Consider the following 9658-nt stretch of genomic DNA (forward strand, 5'->3'; position numbering starts at 1 on the left):
AGTCACACCAAAAACAGTGCAAAGGCTAGGATTCGTGTGGACCCCTCCGTGAGGAGAGGGTCCCCAAAAATCAACCCCGTCCCTCCGAGCCAGAAGGCCACAGCAAGGGTCAGGGATCTTCGGTGCTCCCCCAAGCCGAAGCCTGGTTGAGCCTTGTCGTTGCTCCCAGCGTCCACCCAGGCATCTTACCCAAGTGGAGTAGAGAGCTACTAGTTGTTGGTTTCGCAGCCGAAACTGCCCGGACCGTCAACCGGTGTTGGTTTCTCAGCCCAAGGCTAACCGGACCTCCAACCGGGTGTTGGTTTCTCAGCCGAAGCTGACCCGGACCTCCAACCGGGTGTTGGTTTCTCAGCCGAAGCTGACCCAGACCTCCAACCGGGTGTTGGTTTCTCAGCCGAAGCTGACCCGGACCTCCAACCGGGTGTTGGTTTCTCAGCCCAAAGCTGAACGGACCTCCGACCATGATTATAAAAATTTCCCTTCCTAGCCAGAAGGCCGGGATAGAGCAATATGCTCAGAAAGTATGAAAGGGCAAGGTACGGTGTGCTACAGAGCCCAAGGCTCGCCGGGGTCCCAAGCCAGCAAGCTCAGACTCACTCCAGGGTCGTCAGTCCTGGGGCACATTGCACCATAGCCCCCACACTTACTCAGTCTAATAGCCTCGATCCTGGTAGGGCCATGTTTTCCTCTAGATGAATATACTATACATCAAGAGTACTAGCAAGCGCAACCTTCCAGTGTGCATTGCATCTGCCGAGCCTCACAGATACTACACTTGATCTTAGCCAAAAGGCCGAGAAGCGATAACCAGAATTGGTTTGGGCCTCGAGTGGCACCCTGGCCTATGCCGGACACATCTTAGGGAGAGAGAGCGAGAGGGAGACAAACCCACGCCTACACAAGACATTTTGTCACCCAAGCCAACCCTTGAAAAGGCTGCTTTGCAGAGCCAAAACAAGAAGAATGGTGCGTTTTGCAGCCGCCGCCCACTGCAATGAATCTGAATAACTCCTCCTTTAGGGCGCAAGCAACTCCCCTCCCCCTTGCAGTCTTTCCAATTCACGATACAAAAAGACGGACAGGACAGGTTGCCTGACTTTCCGTCACTGCCACCCTTTGCCATCCTTACCCGTAGAAAGCCCTTTCATCATCCCCAAACCCTAATCTTTTCCCTTTCCTTCCCAGCCCCCAAACCCTGCCCTCTGTACCTTTCTCACCACCCGCTTCCCTTCTCCTGTCATCCCCCTACCACCCGGGAAAAAAAGAGATTGCCCCCTCCTTCCACTAGCCCACCCTCCCACCCAAAGAACAACTTCTTCTGCGCAGCTTGTTTTCTAGGCAGCAGCGCTATTGTGATGTCATCGGGGGGCATTGTGACAAGCCGCCAGTGTTCCGTCTCTTCATGTTGTGCACAGTTCAAACGGAAAATACATCAACAGGCAGACTACAGAAAAGCTTACTATCAAAGGTTAGAGGGGGGCTTTCTCAGAGGGCTTTTTACAGTTTTTCTATTCCCAATTAGCCGTTTAAGTGTACTTATTGAAAGTAGTAATTCTTTCATAGGCCGCCCTTTCTTAGTATTTGACGTTCCTTATATTGCGGTATGAGGCTTCGCAGTAGGTTGCAAACATTCATCACCCATGACTGTCCCCAATTGAGCTCAGAAGCTCAATGTCTATCATGACCTCTCTTTTAGAATGTCCAAGAGCAAGCAAACTATTCCTCCAGGAGAGGGCGCCAACAGACTACTAAAGAGATCATCATTACTCAAAGAAAACCCCAAAAACCAATGCATGATAGGAATAAACAGGTAACTTTCTTTGGAGTGGAAGCGGAGAGATCGCACCAGATGCCAATTCTAGATGTTATCACACCTGTGGTCACTGCAGCAGCAGGTGAATCCACTTTGTCCAAAAGGGATCTATTCCATTCAATTGCAAATGATCTAGATAAGACAGAGAACTGCAGCACGGGGACATAGCCGAGTTGGTCAGGTTGAGTGGTGATGAGTTTGCTATTTGGATGAATAAAGAAAGTCAAAAGTGTGAAAGATAAAAAACAAAAGGAGGAAGTGTGAAAAGTGAATGGGCCAAATTGAGGTGCATATGAAGACGTATGCTTTCTTCCAATTCATTAAATCGGGCTAATATGAATCAGGTGAATTGAGTTCTGCTTTTGGAAACTGGGTTAAGAAGGGGTGCACCGTTCCTGGAGGTACTGCAATACCAGGTCAATGCGTGGAGTGGACAGAGCAAGCTCTTTTTCCATCTCCCTGTTCTAAAAATCCATTTAATATATGGTCCCCAGATAGGGGACGTATCAGATATTAAACTGATAAGAACAGATACTACACTTGATCTTAGCCAAAAGGCCGAGAAGCGATAACCAGAATTGGTTTGGGCCTCGAGTGGCACCCTGGCCTATGCCGGACACATCTTAGGGAGAGAGAGCGAGAGGGAGACAAACCCACGCCTACACAAGACATTTTGTCACCCAAGCCAACCCTTGAAAAGGCTGCTTTGCAGAGCCAAAACAAGAAGAATGGTGCGTTTTGCAGCCGCCGCCCACTGCAATGAATCTGAATAACTCCTCCTTTAGGGCGCAAGCAACTCCCCTCCCCCTTGCAGTCTTTCCAATTCACGATACAAAAAGACGGACAGGACAGGTTGCCTGACTTTCCGTCACTGCCACCCTTTGCCATCCTTACCCGTAGAAAGCCCTTTCATCATCCCCAAACCCTAATCTTTTCCCTTTCCTTCCCAGCCCCCAAACCCTGCCCTCTGTACCTTTCTCACCACCCGCTTCCCTTCTCCTGTCATCCCCCTACCACCCGGGAAAAAAAGAGATTGCCCCCTCCTTCCACTAGCCCACCCTCCCACCCAAAGAACAACTTCTTCTGCGCAGCTTGTTTTCTAGGCAGCAGCGCTATTGTGATGTCATCGGGGGGCATTGTGACAAGCCGCCAGTGTTCCGTCTCTTCATGTTGTGCACAGTTCAAACGGAAAATACATCAACAGGCAGACTACAGAAAAGCTTACTATCAAAGGTTAGAGGGGGGCTTTCTCAGAGGGCTTTTTACAGTTTTTCTATTCCCAATTAGCCGTTTAAGTGTACTTATTGAAAGTAGTAATTCTTTCATAGGCCGCCCTTTCTTAGTATTTGACGTTCCTTATATTGCGGTATGAGGCTTCGCAGTAGGTTGCAAACATTCATCACCCATGACTGTCCCCAATTGAGCTCAGAAGCTCAATGTCTATCATGACCTCTCTTTTAGAATGTCCAAGAGCAAGCAAACTATTCCTCCAGGAGAGGGCGCCAACAGACTACTAAAGAGATCATCATTACTCAAAGAAAACCCCAAAAACCAATGCATGATAGGAATAAACAGGTAACTTTCTTTGGAGTGGAAGCGGAGAGATCGCACCAGATGCCAATTCTAGATGTTATCACACCTGTGGTCACTGCAGCAGCAGGTGAATCCACTTTGTCCAAAAGGGATCTATTCCATTCAATTGCAAATGATCTAGATAAGACAGAGAACTGCAGCACGGGGACATAGCCGAGTTGGTCAGGTTGAGTGGTGATGAGTTTGCTATTTGGATGAATAAAGAAAGTCAAAAGTGTGAAAGATAAAAAACAAAAGGAGGAAGTGTGAAAAGTGAATGGGCCAAATTGAGGTGCATATGAAGACGTATGCTTTCTTCCAATTCATTAAATCGGGCTAATATGAATCAGGTGAATTGAGTTCTGCTTTTGGAAACTGGGTTAAGAAGGGGTGCACCGTTCCTGGAGGTACTGCAATACCAGGTCAATGCGTGGAGTGGACAGAGCAAGCTCTTTTTCCATCTCCCTGTTCTAAAAATCCATTTAATATATGGTCCCCAGATAGGGGACGTATCAGATATTAAACTGATAAGAACAGATACTACACTTGATCTTAGCCAAAAGGCCGAGAAGCGATAACCAGAATTGGTTTGGGCCTCGAGTGGCACCCTGGCCTATGCCGGACACATCTTAGGGAGAGAGAGCGAGAGGGAGACAAACCCACGCCTACACAAGACATTTTGTCACCCAAGCCAACCCTTGAAAAGGCTGCTTTGCAGAGCCAAAACAAGAAGAATGGTGCGTTTTGCAGCCGCCGCCCACTGCAATGAATCTGAATAACTCCTCCTTTAGGGCGCAAGCAACTCCCCTCCCCCTTGCAGTCTTTCCAATTCACGATACAAAAAGACGGACAGGACAGGTTGCCTGACTTTCCGTCACTGCCACCCTTTGCCATCCTTACCCGTAGAAAGCCCTTTCATCATCCCCAAACCCTAATCTTTTCCCTTTCCTTCCCAGCCCCCAAACCCTGCCCTCTGTACCTTTCTCACCACCCGCTTCCCTTCTCCTGTCATCCCCCTACCACCCGGGAAAAAAAGAGATTGCCCCCTCCTTCCACTAGCCCACCCTCCCACCCAAAGAACAACTTCTTCTGCGCAGCTTGTTTTCTAGGCAGCAGCGCTATTGTGATGTCATCGGGGGGCATTGTGACAAGCCGCCAGTGTTCCGTCTCTTCATGTTGTGCACAGTTCAAACGGAAAATACATCAACAGGCAGACTACAGAAAAGCTTACTATCAAAGGTTAGAGGGGGGCTTTCTCAGAGGGCTTTTTACAGTTTTTCTATTCCCAATTAGCCGTTTAAGTGTACTTATTGAAAGTAGTAATTCTTTCATAGGCCGCCCTTTCTTAGTATTTGACGTTCCTTATATTGCGGTATGAGGCTTCGCAGTAGGTTGCAAACATTCATCACCCATGACTGTCCCCAATTGAGCTCAGAAGCTCAATGTCTATCATGACCTCTCTTTTAGAATGTCCAAGAGCAAGCAAACTATTCCTCCAGGAGAGGGCGCCAACAGACTACTAAAGAGATCATCATTACTCAAAGAAAACCCCAAAAACCAATGCATGATAGGAATAAACAGGTAACTTTCTTTGGAGTGGAAGCGGAGAGATCGCACCAGATGCCAATTCTAGATGTTATCACACCTGTGGTCACTGCAGCAGCAGGTGAATCCACTTTGTCCAAAAGGGATCTATTCCATTCAATTGCAAATGATCTAGATAAGACAGAGAACTGCAGCACGGGGACATAGCCGAGTTGGTCAGGTTGAGTGGTGATGAGTTTGCTATTTGGATGAATAAAGAAAGTCAAAAGTGTGAAAGATAAAAAACAAAAGGAGGAAGTGTGAAAAGTGAATGGGCCAAATTGAGGTGCATATGAAGACGTATGCTTTCTTCCAATTCATTAAATCGGGCTAATATGAATCAGGTGAATTGAGTTCTGCTTTTGGAAACTGGGTTAAGAAGGGGTGCACCGTTCCTGGAGGTACTGCAATACCAGGTCAATGCGTGGAGTGGACAGAGCAAGCTCTTTTTCCATCTCCCTGTTCTAAAAATCCATTTAATATATGGTCCCCAGATAGGGGACGTATCAGATATTAAACTGATAAGAACAGATACTACACTTGATCTTAGCCAAAAGGCCGAGAAGCGATAACCAGAATTGGTTTGGGCCTCGAGTGGCACCCTGGCCTATGCCGGACACATCTTAGGGAGAGAGAGCGAGAGGGAGACAAACCCACGCCTACACAAGACATTTTGTCACCCAAGCCAACCCTTGAAAAGGCTGCTTTGCAGAGCCAAAACAAGAAGAATGGTGCGTTTTGCAGCCGCCGCCCACTGCAATGAATCTGAATAACTCCTCCTTTAGGGCGCAAGCAACTCCCCTCCCCCTTGCAGTCTTTCCAATTCACGATACAAAAAGACGGACAGGACAGGTTGCCTGACTTTCCGTCACTGCCACCCTTTGCCATCCTTACCCGTAGAAAGCCCTTTCATCATCCCCAAACCCTAATCTTTTCCCTTTCCTTCCCAGCCCCCAAACCCTGCCCTCTGTACCTTTCTCACCACCCGCTTCCCTTCTCCTGTCATCCCCCTACCACCCGGGAAAAAAAGAGATTGCCCCCTCCTTCCACTAGCCCACCCTCCCACCCAAAGAACAACTTCTTCTGCGCAGCTTGTTTTCTAGGCAGCAGCGCTATTGTGATGTCATCGGGGGGCATTGTGACAAGCCGCCAGTGTTCCGTCTCTTCATGTTGTGCACAGTTCAAACGGAAAATACATCAACAGGCAGACTACAGAAAAGCTTACTATCAAAGGTTAGAGGGGGGCTTTCTCAGAGGGCTTTTTACAGTTTTTCTATTCCCAATTAGCCGTTTAAGTGTACTTATTGAAAGTAGTAATTCTTTCATAGGCCGCCCTTTCTTAGTATTTGACGTTCCTTATATTGCGGTATGAGGCTTCGCAGTAGGTTGCAAACATTCATCACCCATGACTGTCCCCAATTGAGCTCAGAAGCTCAATGTCTATCATGACCTCTCTTTTAGAATGTCCAAGAGCAAGCAAACTATTCCTCCAGGAGAGGGCGCCAACAGACTACTAAAGAGATCATCATTACTCAAAGAAAACCCCAAAAACCAATGCATGATAGGAATAAACAGGTAACTTTCTTTGGAGTGGAAGCGGAGAGATCGCACCAGATGCCAATTCTAGATGTTATCACACCTGTGGTCACTGCAGCAGCAGGTGAATCCACTTTGTCCAAAAGGGATCTATTCCATTCAATTGCAAATGATCTAGATAAGACAGAGAACTGCAGCACGGGGACATAGCCGAGTTGGTCAGGTTGAGTGGTGATGAGTTTGCTATTTGGATGAATAAAGAAAGTCAAAAGTGTGAAAGATAAAAAACAAAAGGAGGAAGTGTGAAAAGTGAATGGGCCAAATTGAGGTGCATATGAAGACGTATGCTTTCTTCCAATTCATTAAATCGGGCTAATATGAATCAGGTGAATTGAGTTCTGCTTTTGGAAACTGGGTTAAGAAGGGGTGCACCGTTCCTGGAGGTACTGCAATACCAGGTCAATGCGTGGAGTGGACAGAGCAAGCTCTTTTTCCATCTCCCTGTTCTAAAAATCCATTTAATATATGGTCCCCAGATAGGGGACGTATCAGATATTAAACTGATAAGAACAGATACTACACTTGATCTTAGCCAAAAGGCCGAGAAGCGATAACCAGAATTGGTTTGGGCCTCGAGTGGCACCCTGGCCTATGCCGGACACATCTTAGGGAGAGAGAGCGAGAGGGAGACAAACCCACGCCTACACAAGACATTTTGTCACCCAAGCCAACCCTTGAAAAGGCTGCTTTGCAGAGCCAAAACAAGAAGAATGGTGCGTTTTGCAGCCGCCGCCCACTGCAATGAATCTGAATAACTCCTCCTTTAGGGCGCAAGCAACTCCCCTCCCCCTTGCAGTCTTTCCAATTCACGATACAAAAAGACGGACAGGACAGGTTGCCTGACTTTCCGTCACTGCCACCCTTTGCCATCCTTACCCGTAGAAAGCCCTTTCATCATCCCCAAACCCTAATCTTTTCCCTTTCCTTCCCAGCCCCCAAACCCTGCCCTCTGTACCTTTCTCACCACCCGCTTCCCTTCTCCTGTCATCCCCCTACCACCCGGAAAAAAAGAGATTGCCCCCTCCTTCCACTAGCCCACCCTCCCACCCAAAGAACAACTTCTTCTGCGCAGCTTGTTTTCTAGGCAGCAGCGCTATTGTGATGTCATCGGGGGGCATTGTGACAAGCCGCCAGTGTTCCGTCTCTTCATGTTGTGCACAGTTCAAACGGAAAATACATCAACAGGCAGACTACAGAAAAGCTTACTATCAAAGGTTAGAGGGGGGCTTTCTCAGAGGGCTTTTTACAGTTTTTCTATTCCCAATTAGCCGTTTAAGTGTACTTATTGAAAGTAGTAATTCTTTCATAGGCCGCCCTTTCTTAGTATTTGACGTTCCTTATATTGCGGTATGAGGCTTCGCAGTAGGTTGCAAACATTCATCACCCATGACTGTCCCCAATTGAGCTCAGAAGCTCAATGTCTATCATGACCTCTCTTTTAGAATGTCCAAGAGCAAGCAAACTATTCCTCCAGGAGAGGGCGCCAACAGACTACTAAAGAGATCATCATTACTCAAAGAAAACCCCAAAAACCAATGCATGATAGGAATAAACAGGTAACTTTCTTTGGAGTGGAAGCGGAGAGATCGCACCAGATGCCAATTCTAGATGTTATCACACCTGTGGTCACTGCAGCAGCAGGTGAATCCACTTTGTCCAAAAGGGATCTATTCCATTCAATTGCAAATGATCTAGATAAGACAGAGAACTGCAGCACGGGGACATAGCCGAGTTGGTCAGGTTGAGTGGTGATGAGTTTGCTATTTGGATGAATAAAGAAAGTCAAAAGTGTGAAAGATAAAAAAACAAAAGGAGGAAGTGTGAAAAGTGAATGGGCCAAATTGAGGTGCATATGAAGACGTATGCTTTCTTCCAATTCATTAAATCGGGCTAATATGAATCAGGTGAATTGAGTTCTGCTTTTGGAAACTGGGTTAAGAAGGGGTGCACCGTTCCTGGAGGTACTGCAATACCAGGTCAATGCGTGGAGTGGACAGAGCAAGCTCTTTTTCCATCTCCCTGTTCTAAAAATCCATTTAATATATGGTCCCCAGATAGGGGACGTATCAGATATTAAACTGATAAGAACAGATACTACACTTGATCTTAGCCAAAAGGCCGAGAAGCGATAACCAGAATTGGTTTGGGCCTCGAGTGGCACCCTAGCCTATGCCGGACACATCTTAGGGAGAGAGAGCGAGAGGGAGACAAACCCACGCCTACACAAGACATTTTGTCACCCAAGCCAACCCTTGAAAAGGCTGCTTTGCAGAGCCAAAACAAGAAGAATGGTGCGTTTTGCAGCCGCCGCCCACTGCAATGAATCTGAATAACTCCTCCTTTAGGGCGCAAGCAACTCCCCTCCCCCTTGCAGTCTTTCCAATTCACGATACAAAAAGACGGACAGGACAGGTTGCCTGACTTTCCGTCACTGCCACCCTTTGCCATCCTTACCCGTAGAAAGCCCTTTCATCATCCCCAAACCCTAATCTTTTCCCTTTCCTTCCCAGCCCCCAAACCCTGCCCTCTGTACCTTTCTCACCACCCGCTTCCCTTCTCCTGTCATCCCCCTACCACCCGGGAAAAAAAGAGATTGCCCCCTCCTTCCACTAGCCCACCCTCCCACCCAAAGAACAACTTCTTCTGCGCAGCTTGTTTTCTAGGCAGCAGCGCTATTGTGATGTCATCGGGGGGCATTGTGACAAGCCGCCAGTGTTCCGTCTCTTCATGTTGTGCACAGTTCAAACGGAAAATACATCAACAGGCAGACTACAGAAAAGCTTACTATCAAAGGTTAGAGGGGGGCTTTCTCAGAGGGCTTTTTACAGTTTTTCTATTCCCAATTAGCCGTTTAAGTGTACTTATTGAAAGTAGTAATTCTTTCATAGGCCGCCCTTTCTTAGTATTTGACGTTCCTTATATTGCGGTATGAGGCTTCGCAGTAGGTTGCAAACATTCATCACCCATGACTGTCCCCAATTGAGCTCAGAAGCTCAATGTCTATCATGACCTCTCTTTTAGAATGTCCAAGAGCAAGCAAACTATTCCTCCAGGAGAGGGCGCCAACAGACTACTAAAGAGATCATCATTACT

At 47.3% G+C, this 9658-nt stretch overlaps 5 non-coding genes and 1 pseudogene across 5 annotated transcripts; all 6 read right to left on the minus strand.

The window, feature by feature from the left end:
* Positions 1-678: 678 nt before the first annotated feature.
* LOC142269911 (U2 spliceosomal RNA) lies at positions 679-805 on the minus strand (annotated as a pseudogene).
* Positions 806-2192: 1387 nt separating this feature from the next.
* Positions 2193-2383, minus strand: LOC142269960 (U2 spliceosomal RNA). The gene has a single exon (XR_012735338.1). It is a non-coding gene; the product is annotated as a U2 spliceosomal RNA (small nuclear RNA).
* Positions 2384-3770: 1387 nt separating this feature from the next.
* Positions 3771-3961, minus strand: LOC142269961 (U2 spliceosomal RNA). Its single transcript, XR_012735339.1, has one exon. It is a non-coding gene; the product is annotated as a U2 spliceosomal RNA (small nuclear RNA).
* A 1387-nt stretch (positions 3962-5348) lies between these two features.
* Positions 5349-5539, minus strand: LOC142269962 (U2 spliceosomal RNA). The gene has a single exon (XR_012735340.1). It is a non-coding gene; the product is annotated as a U2 spliceosomal RNA (small nuclear RNA).
* Positions 5540-6926: 1387 nt separating this feature from the next.
* Positions 6927-7117, minus strand: LOC142269963 (U2 spliceosomal RNA). The gene has a single exon (XR_012735341.1). It is a non-coding gene; the product is annotated as a U2 spliceosomal RNA (small nuclear RNA).
* Positions 7118-8504: 1387 nt separating this feature from the next.
* LOC142269964 (U2 spliceosomal RNA) lies at positions 8505-8695 on the minus strand. Its single transcript, XR_012735342.1, has one exon. It is a non-coding gene; the product is annotated as a U2 spliceosomal RNA (small nuclear RNA).
* Between the last annotated feature and the right edge of the window lie 963 nt (positions 8696-9658).

The sequence above is a fragment of the Anomaloglossus baeobatrachus genome, unplaced genomic scaffold (genome assembly GCF_048569485.1).
Source record: "Anomaloglossus baeobatrachus isolate aAnoBae1 unplaced genomic scaffold, aAnoBae1.hap1 Scaffold_3246, whole genome shotgun sequence".
NCBI classification, from domain to species: Eukaryota; Metazoa; Chordata; class Amphibia; order Anura; family Aromobatidae; genus Anomaloglossus; species Anomaloglossus baeobatrachus.